Consider the following 10,104-nt stretch of genomic DNA (forward strand, 5'->3'; position numbering starts at 1 on the left):
CAAGTAGAACTGGACCTTTTGAGGAGGTGGGGTGCAAAAGTGATATCAACTATCTGGTGAATTTACAGACTCCGAGGAACCCTTTGAGGGTCCTCTATGTGAACCACCTCGAGCCTCACTTTGAGCGATCCGAAGTGAGCATGCTCTTGGCGACAGATGATGGGGTGGAAGAGCAGAGTGAACCTCTCCCTGACTGCCTGTCTACCAAGGAGCACAGCGGGTCAGTGGAAGGTGTGATCCTCTCCTGTACGCTGACCCCAGAGTAGCAGGGGTACTGTTGCCAGTTGTGAAAATTTGCTACACTGTTCTCTCTGACCCACGGTGTTACTCTCTGGTGTGCCCATGACATATGACATAGACACTGGTGACAGCCCTCTTGTAAAGCACAAGATTTACCGTTTAACTGACCGGGTCAGGACCAGCATTACAGAGGAGTGCTCAAAGATGTTGATGTTAGGGGTGACAGTCCTTAGGGAAGCCCAGTGGTCTTGGTCTCAAAGGCTGCTGCTCCCGATGCCACTCCAGAACTGCAGTTGTGTGGACTACTGTGGGCTCAATGCCATCACCAAGACTGACGGTCATCCTATACCTAGAGATGATGAGCTCATTGATCAGTTGGAACCAGCTAAGTTCCTCAGCACGTTTGATTTGCCATCTGGGTACAAGCAGAATGCCTTAGCCGAGGGGGCAAAGGAGAAATTAGTATTTTCACCCCCTAGCAGTTTAAGGAGATGCCCTTTGGATTGAACAATGCTCCTGTCATCTTTCAGAGGTTGGTCAACTATGTGTCGGCTGGACTGGAGGATTTCAGTGCTGCCTACCTAGATGACATTGCAGTGTTCAGTTCCAGCTGGGAAGAACACTTCCAGCTAGGAAATGTTGAAGGGCCTCATGGTCAAGCCCAGTAAGTGCCAGATTGGGCAGGGCTCTGTGGTGTACTTGGGACACCAGGTCGGAAGCAGCCAGGTACCTACAGGCCAGGCCCGTACAGTCCAAGATTGACACCATTCTGGCTTGTGAGCCCCCAAGACCCGGTCAGAGATGAGAGCCTCTTTAGGTCTCACAGGTTACTACAGGATATTTGTTAAGGGCAATGGCACCATTGTTGCCCCCTTAAGAGAGATGACTTCCAGGAAGTAGCCCAAGAAGGTGATCTGGACTGAGGCCTGCCAGAAAACTTTTCATGCCCTGAACGCAGCTATGTGCACAGCACCCATGCTCAAGGCACCCAACTTCTCCAAGGAATTCGTAGTGCATAGTTTGGGAGCAGTGCTCTCACTACTGAACCGTGAGGGCCTATACCAGCCTGTAGTCTTCCTTAGCAGGAGACTACTCCCTAGAGAACAGGAGTGGATTGTCATAGAAAGAGAAGCTTTTGCTGTGGTCTGGGTACTGAGGAAACTAAGACCCTAATTGTCTGACACTCACTTCCGAGTTCAGACAGACTACAGGACCCTTCGATGGTTGATGCAAATGAGTGGTGATAACACAAAACTGTTGAGGTCCTGGTCTCGTCGACTCTGCTAGATGACCATCACCAAGCCGCTGCCTGCACCGCGACTTGAGGGCACTACACGCTGCACTGCTCCGCTTCACATTGCAACCAAGACAGTTGCAATGACCGGCCAGCACCAATTCGTCGGCAGCAACACAAAAGGTACTGTTCACAAGTCTGTTGATGCCCTGACTGATGTGGTCAGACAGAACTGTTGGATTCTGTTGTTTACAGCACCGCTGTAGCACGAGACGGAATTATAGATTTCAAAGAACTGTGTTTTTAAAGTATTCTTGCAAAGTGCATCTTTTTATGGTTTCAATCTTTTATTGATTTGAAAAGACAAACATTACAGTAGCCGGCACCTACATCCACTGGCTGGTGGGGATCATACATATGAGCTAGATGTAAAGGCATAAAAGGAAGAAATTAAAAGAGACAGAGGAGGGTAAAGAGGTCTTTCTCCTATGTGTGTGTGTAGGGTGTGCCAGGCAAGTGTCACATAGATGATCTGGGCGGGTATGGCCAATTGTTATGCTTATTCCTTTGGGAGGGGGCGATAATGAGATGGAGCACTATTTTTAATGTATTTATTTATTTGGAGTTGTGCCAATATTTTATTCAGAAATAACAGACGGGGAATAACCAGAATGTAAGTCACAAAATATTAGAACATCAGAACAAGCGCCAAATCCATCCTCCTTTTCCTGCGGAGGCTATTGTGATGGACCCTAAAGCTCAGTAACCAGTCCCTGATCATAGAGTGCAGATTGCGATCCAAGACCATAGGATTCTGGGTACCCAGTGCCATTAGGGCAGCTGGGTGTGGCTGGCGCTACTTCTTGCCAGAGGCCTTGATTGCGGACTTGGTGACTTTGTCAGCACTGGCAGCCTTCTTCTCAACCCCCTTGATAACTCCGACAGCTACCGTCTGCCTCATGTCGCGGACAGCTAAAAGACCAAGAGGAGGGTAGTTGGAGAAGCTCTCCACACACTTGGGTGTGCCTGGAATCATGTCCACAATGGCTGCATCTTCTCACTTGAGTGCCTTTGGTGCATCTTCAAGCCTCTTGCCAGATCGTCTGTCGTTTTTTCCTTCAGCTCAGCGAATTTGCAGGCAATGTGAGCGGTTTGGCAATCCAATACAGAGGCGTATCCCTGGCTGATCTGGCAAGGGCGATTCAGAATAATGACCTGGGCTGTGAAGCTCCAAGTGTCCATCAGGGGATCGTTTTTGCTGTCACCGGCTACATTCCCTCTTCGGAAATCACTGTGAAGCTTCCAGTCTCCATTGGGGGATCGTTTTTGCTGTCACCGGCTACATTCCCTCTTCGGAAATCTTTCACAGACATGTTCTTCACGTTGAAGCCAACATTGTCACCGGGAAGAGCCTCCCTCAGCGCCACGTGGTGCATCAACACCGACTTTACTTCAGTGGTTACGTTACTGGGAGCAAAGGTCACCACCATGCCAGCCTTACTGATACTGGTTTCCACACAACCCAGTGGGACTGTGCCAATACTGCCTATCTTGTAGACATCCTGCAGGGGCAGGGGCTTGTTGGTGGGACGGGTAGATGGGATGATGGATTCTAGGGCTTCAAGCAGGGTGACTGTGCCAACCAGAGATTGGCACAATTGCCACTGTGGCTGGGTTGTAACAGATTTTCTTGATGTAGGTGCCGACTTCCTTGGTGATTTCTTCAAAATGCTTCTGGCTGTAAGGGGGTTTGGTGGAGTCCATCTTGTTCACACCAATGATCAGCTGCTTCAGCCCCAGGGTGTAGGCCAGCAGGGCGTGCTCGCGGGTCTGTCTGTTCTTGGAAATACCAGCTTCAAACTCACCCACGCCGCCAGCAACAATCCGCACCGCACAGTCAGCCTGCCAGGTGCCAGTGATCATGTTCTTGATGAAATTCCTGTGCCCGGGGGCATCAATGATGGTGATGTAATACTTGGCAGTCTCTAAGGTACTTTGGGCAGGTGAGTTCAGTGAACTCGTTGGACAAAAATTGTATAGTGGTGACCCATGTTTTGTTGAATTTAGAGGGGGAATGTGTAAGACCTGGTGTAATCTTTCCATCTTTAGTATTTCCCATAGCTTGTGTAGACAGTCCAAGGGAGAGGGTATTTCCTCCATATCCCATCTAGCCAATAGTGCATGTTTGGCTGCTCCTAGAGCCAGAGTAATTGCTTTGCTGTGGCAAGATCTAAAAGGATACATCTAGGCATTGGGGAGCCCTAGTAGTATGTAGGAGGTGAATGTGGGTAGATCAGTGATGTATATGTCATCTATATCCTTAAGAATGACCTACCTGTATTCCTGTATCTTCGGGCATGACCAAAGAATGAGTGAGCATGCCCGGTTGACCACAATGATGCTAGCATTGCCCAATCCCTCCCAGTTTCCATTTGATTATTCTTGCCGGTGTGTAGTACCAATAATGTGCAATTTTCAAAAACATCTCTTTGCCCACTGTACTGTGTGAGGAGGCTCTGGCCCTCTGTATAATATTGTGCCATTCCTTGGGGGAGAACTCACAGATTTCCACCTACACTGCGCAGGAGATTTACTGTGCTGCCTGGGGGTGTTTAAAAAGGCGTAATTGTCTGATAGCAGCCGTTTGTATGATGTTCTAGTAATGTACAATTTCTCAAACTTTGTTAAAAAGCAACCAGTACGGGGTTGTATCTGTGGCTGGGTTACCCAATGACGGACAGCCAAATATTGAAAGTACCCCTTCCGAGGGATCCCCATGCCTTCGGTGAGGCTAGCGAACTCCATTACCCCGTTTTCGTCAAAGAGGTCCCCAATGAGTTTACATTTGGCCTCTTGCCAATGGAGATAGCCATTCTCCATGTGAGCCAGTGGGAATTCAGGGTTGCCTATAAATGGGGCGAGGGGGGACACAGGGGTCGAGAGGCCATATGGCACCTGTACCCTATCCCACACTCCCAGGAGGGTGGCCTTTAAGACTGGCGACACATACACTCCGCAGGGGCGATGTTTATGAGGGAGCCACAGGACATTCCAGATGTACATGCCTGCTATTGAGCGGTCTATTTTGTATTTGTACTTATTAATATTTATAGAGTGCATCAATCATCCCGAGGAAGATTACGGCACTAGGACGGGAATTAATTTTTTTTTTTAAACGTTTTTATTGCAGGGAACATAGTGCATTTCACATATTTACAACATTTCCTCTCCACAGGCTCCAGCACGCTCCCCTCCCCTCTCTTCACTCTTGGAATGTACACAGCCGATAAGCCCACAACCCGGAGGTCGGGCGGCGTCAGTCAGTGGATCATCCTACTTGCCCTCCTGCGCATATTCCGTAGACTCAGAATATCACATCCTGCTTTTGATATTTTCACCCCGCTCCCCTCTAACACCCCTTACCCTGAATCCCTTCCTTCGACCCAACATCCCTACCCTCCCCAACCTTCCCACCCCCCCCCCCGAGTGGTCTTCCCTACGCCTAAGCTCTACCGTGGTATACATGTCTGTGTGTGCTATCAGGAGTGGTAATGTCTTTTTAGGAATGTGCTCCTGGTGTGTGTTGGGGTTCTACTTCGCTCGACTCAGAGAGGCTGTCCTCCTCCTCCATCGTGCTATCTCGCAAGGCTTGCACTAGCATCTCCCATTCCATGGTCGCTTCCAGTGCTCTGTCGTCCGACCTGCGGCGGGCTAACTGGTATCTGAGCGTGCTTTCGCTCGCTGCCCACTTAAGCTTCTCGTTGGTCCACCTTCTAAGCATTGGGCAATGTTTTGATTTCCAGTTCCTAGTCAATTCTCTCTTAGCTAAGATCAGGCCCATATCTACAAATTTACTTGAGATCCTGTTTTTGGGTGTATGCGGGAACCAGTGTAACACGCCCCACCGCCTTGGTGACTTGTAACTCCCTTTCGGTCATCGTGTTTAACGTCTCAATAACCTCCCTCCAATAGTCCCGCAGATGTGTTCAGTCCCAGAGCATATGTCCCAGGTCTGCTCCTACCGTGTTGCATCTGGGGCATGCCGCATCTTCCACTCCAAAATACTTCCCAATCTTCGTAGGTGTAAGATAAGCCCTATGCAGTATGTAGAAATGTATTAACTGAAAACGAGCATTTCTTGTGCTCTTCCTCGCCCGCCTCACTATCTGTGCCCATGTAGTATCCGGGATCTCAGTCTGCAGCTCGAGCTCCCAAGCCTCTTTCAGCGTCACCAGGGGTTGCAGCGTCTCGCGTATCATTCGTGAGTAGAGGCCATGTCACCGCTTTATACGTGCCGGCCGGCCGCCATCATTGTGTATTGGCAAGCCATTGATGTCGGGGGCTCTTGGATCCCCTCCCCCCAGTGTACTTGCATCGCTCGTGTTATGGCTGCATGCATTAGAAAGTCCTCCCTCGGGAGGTCAAAGCGGTCTTGCAGCGTTTGGTAGGGGATCAGTTCACCGTTCTCATATAGGTCCCCCAGTATCTGCAGCCCCGCATCCTCCCACCCCTGCAGCCTCGACCAGTCACCCCCTTGCGGAAGTGCCGTTACCATGCCCAGGGGTATCTCAGGCGCGTACATGTGTCGCACCCCCGCCCGCTTCTGCGCTCGGTTCCAGCAGAGTCTGTACGTCTGCTCTTCCAGCGATAGGTCCCTGAGAGTCAGCTTCTGCTGCAAAGTTATGAAGGCCAGCACATGTCAAGGGGTACCCCTCTCTCTCTCCTGCTCCGGCCCTCAGTACACTCGCGCCACCTCATGCGTGAAAATCTGCAGTTGCGCTGCCAAATAATATAACTCAAAATCAGGGACCGCCAGGCCTCCCTCATCCTTCGGCCGGAGCAGCGTGGTTAAAGCTATTCTACGCCTGCCTGTACCCCAGAGGAAGGAAATCCGCAAGGACCTCAATTGCCGGAAGACCGATCTGGGTATCCAAATAGGCAACGTGCGGAAGTAATAGAGGAGGGCGTGGTAAGGCTATAATTTTCATTAGGGATATACGTCCCGTTACTGATAGCGGGAGAGTAGACCAGAAGGTCAGATTACCCTGCAGCGCTCGTATGCAGCGGCCTACGTGTCCCTCTAGCAGGTCTGCAGCCTTGTGATATATGTGCACTCCCAGATATTTTAGGCAGTCTGGCGCCCAGGCAAGCAGCGGGCGGGTAGCGGGTCTCAGTTCTCCGTGATGTAGTGGGAACAAGCATGATTTGGACCAATTAACCCGCAGCCCAGACAGTCTGCCAAAGGACACCAGGAGTCTCTCCGCCCCCTCCAATGCCTCCTGCGCATTTTCTAGGTATAATAAGAAGTCGTCCGCGTACAATAAGTAAGTTGTGGGTTTCCCCGGTAGGTCAAGCCGCTATAAAAATGTCCCTTCTTGGCTTCCGCCGCAAAAGGTTCGATCGCCAGTGCAAACAACAGGGGGGATAGTGAGTGAGCATCCCTGTCTAGTGCCTCGACGCACCGGGTACTGGTGCGACACTAGGGGGCCCACCCGCACGCGTGCCACCGCTGAAGCATATAGCACTCTTGTCCAGCGTATATAACCTTCCCCAAGACCGAAGTGCTGCATAACCTTATACAGGTATTCCCATTCCAGACTGTCGAATGCTTTTTCTATGTCAATTGACAGTACCATAGGCGTTTGCGTATCAGGCCACGGTTCTCCCAGAAGGCGCACCAGTCGGCGTATGTTAACTGTCGTGTTTCGGGTGGGGATAAAGCCAGATTGGTCATTATGGACCAATTCCGTCATGTGCTGCAGTAACCTGGTCGCCAGTATGGTGCTCAGAATTTTGTAGTCCACTGTCAACATGGACAGCGGCCTGTAGGATGCCGGGTGTTTGCTCTCCCTGCCCTGTTTCAACAATGGAATCATTAGAGCTTCACACATGGATTCAGGGAGCCCACCCAGAGTTTTAGCTTTGTTGTACACCACCTGAAGCCGCGGAGCCAATTGGTCAATGTATTTGCTATAAAATTCTACAGGGAGCCCATCCAATTCTGGCGTCTTGTTGCGGGCCATCTTCTTCACTGCGCTCCTAATCTCTTCCAGTTCTATATTCCTGCCCAGGGCATCCGCCTGCTCTTGTTCTAATCATGGCAATTGAAGCCCCTCCAGAAAAGCAACTATCTCAGTCTCCTGCCCTTCATGCGCGCTCTCATAGAGTGTTTCGTAGTACGAGCAGAAGCAGTCCAGTATCTCCGTCTGGGTGTGGCGTACACGGCCATCTTCCCCGTCAATAGCTAAGATTGGGTGGGTACGTCTTGTGGGGTTGGCCAGCCAGGCTAGTAGCGTCCCCGCCTTGTCCCCCTCCGCATGCGCCCTTATCAAATAGGACTTATGGTCAAAGCAGCGGAGCCGTTCCATTTCCACAGCCACCGCCTCCTTGGCAGCACTCACCGTCCCTTGCAACTCTGGATGATTAGGGCGCGCTTTCTCAGCATCGCGCAAAGTTTTTTCTGCCGTCTCCAGATCGTCAAGGATCTGGGCGCCCCTCTGTATTTCCCAATACAGTGGCCTCTAATACCTATCTTAAAGGCATTCCACTCCTTCGCTCTAGATGTCGCAGTGACCTTGTTTTCCTCGAAGTAATGTTATCCTATCCCCCAGCGCTTCCCTAAACAACAAGTCATCCAACGTGTCCGGCCTCAATTGCCAGGTCGAGACACGCGATGTCTCGGACATCCAATTAAGGGTTAGCAGTAAGGGATTATGATCAGAGATCGTGCGGGCCATGTATTCCGAGTTGGACACCGCTGGTAGCACCTGTGAGGAGCACAAGAATGTGTCCAAGCGGACATGGAGGTTGTGCAATCCAGAGTAGAAGGAGTAATCTCTCGCCGCCGGGTGGTGTGCCCGCCAGGCGTCTTGTAGCTCCCAGCTCTCCTGCCACTCTAATCTGTGCTTTGCCAGACGGTGCATTGGAGACATCCCCAGAGGAGGATGAGATCTGTCCAACTCCACGTCTGGCCCTGAGTTAGTCCCCTCCCATGAAAATGGGGCCCGCTAAAAACCCCGCCAGTGCTCCGGAAAGTTTGGCGAAGGACGCTTGGTCGGTGTTAGGCGCATACACACTGCACAGCGCTATGTCCCTACCTTTCAGTTTCCCTTCCACTACCACAAATCTGCCCTCCGGGTCTATTATGTGTCTGTTTACTTGGAAAGGGGTTCGCAAGCACAGCTCCCATCCAAACCTAGTGAGGACTTGGTATCCTCCCCCAACAACCCAACTATACCGTAGTCTACACTACGGTGGCCTTAGGGACCGGAAAGGCGTAGCTCGGTTCCGAAGGTGGTCAACCTAGTCCCTTCCCCCCATCCCACAATCTCCCCATTCGAGTCCGAAGCTCCATCCTACTTTACAGTGTTCGTCACCATCTGCCAGCCGTGGCCCTCTCCAGGCACCTCACCAATCCAGCATGGGGCATCTCCAGTATCATTCGTCCATTAGTCCTCCCGACGTCTGTGGCGTGGCTTCTGGGCCCTTAACACTATTTAAGTCTGATAGTTCCGCTTCCGAGCCAGTACCCAGGCCCTCTGCTTCCGAACTCTCACACGATCTAGTCCGCACAGTTCCCGACAGGTCTATTACTGCTCGTAACGCCGCTTTCCTCTCGCCTTCAGTTTGCGATTCCGCCGGTTTTTGAGATCTTTGTCGGCGCTTCCGGATCCTTTGCGATTTCAGAGTCGGCTGCCGGGTTCGCTCTTCTTCTGCTCTGTATTTCGCTCCATCAGTGCCAGCCTTGTACGCGTCCCTCCACGCCCAGTCATCCGCCGAGTTATGAATGAAAATCGCCTTGTCGTCCACCACCACTCTGAGTTTGGCCGGGAACAGAAGCGGATATGTTATTCCTTTCGCCCGGAGTTCCTTTTTGAGTGACAAGAAAGAAGCCCGCAGCTTCTGGGTCTCATATGTATAATCAGGGAAGAGCGTTACTTTACTATTATCCACCTGGAAAGGGCCCACGTCCCTTGCCCTCTATAGTAGCCAGTCCCGGTCCTTGTAGTGCAGCAGTTTTATCATCACTGGACGGGGCTGTTGACATGGTCTAGGGGGTCGGGCCGGGACTCTGTGCGCTCATTCTAGCGTAAAGAAAGGTGATAGACCTTCCGGCGCCACTTCCGTCTTCAGCCATTGTTCAAGGTACCCTACCATATCGTCCCCTTCCTTCTGTTCCGGAAGGCCCACCAAGCGCACGTTGTTGCGCCTACCATGATTTTCTGCATCCTCCGCTCTCCTTTCCAAGGCCTGTATGCGATCAAGCGCGTCCACCAGCCGCCCCTCCATAGATTTGTGCTCGGGCAGTATCTCTTTATCATGGTTGGGCCGCAACAGCCCCAGTCCCGTTGCCACCTGGGCGATATCCTGCTGCAGCGCTTCCTTCGTGGCCTGGATAGCTTCTAAGATGCAAGTTTGGAATTGCTGCCGGTCCGCCGGGGCCTGTGGCGGTCCGTCCGCCGCACCCGAGCCCGCAGCCTCCTCCACTCTTCCCTTAGGTTTTCCCATTTGGTCTACTGGGAAAGGGGGGGGGGGGACTTCCTCCCCCTCGTCATCTAGATAGGGGGGAGGCAAGCGGGACCGCACCCCTGGTATCTTGGGCGGCTAGCACTTGGCCTCCAGGCACTTTC

General features: G+C 51.8%; 1 pseudogene; it reads right to left on the reverse strand.

Annotated features, from left to right (window-relative positions):
- Nucleotides 1–2,098: 2,098 nt before the first annotated feature.
- LOC147718679 (elongation factor 1-alpha, oocyte form pseudogene) lies at nucleotides 2,099–6,232 on the reverse strand (annotated as a pseudogene).
- Between the last annotated feature and the right edge of the window lie 3,872 nt (nucleotides 6,233–10,104).

Source organism: Lissotriton vulgaris, chromosome 4_1 (assembly GCF_964263255.1).
Source record: "Lissotriton vulgaris chromosome 4_1, aLisVul1.2, whole genome shotgun sequence".
Taxonomy (NCBI): Eukaryota; Metazoa; Chordata; class Amphibia; order Caudata; family Salamandridae; genus Lissotriton; species Lissotriton vulgaris.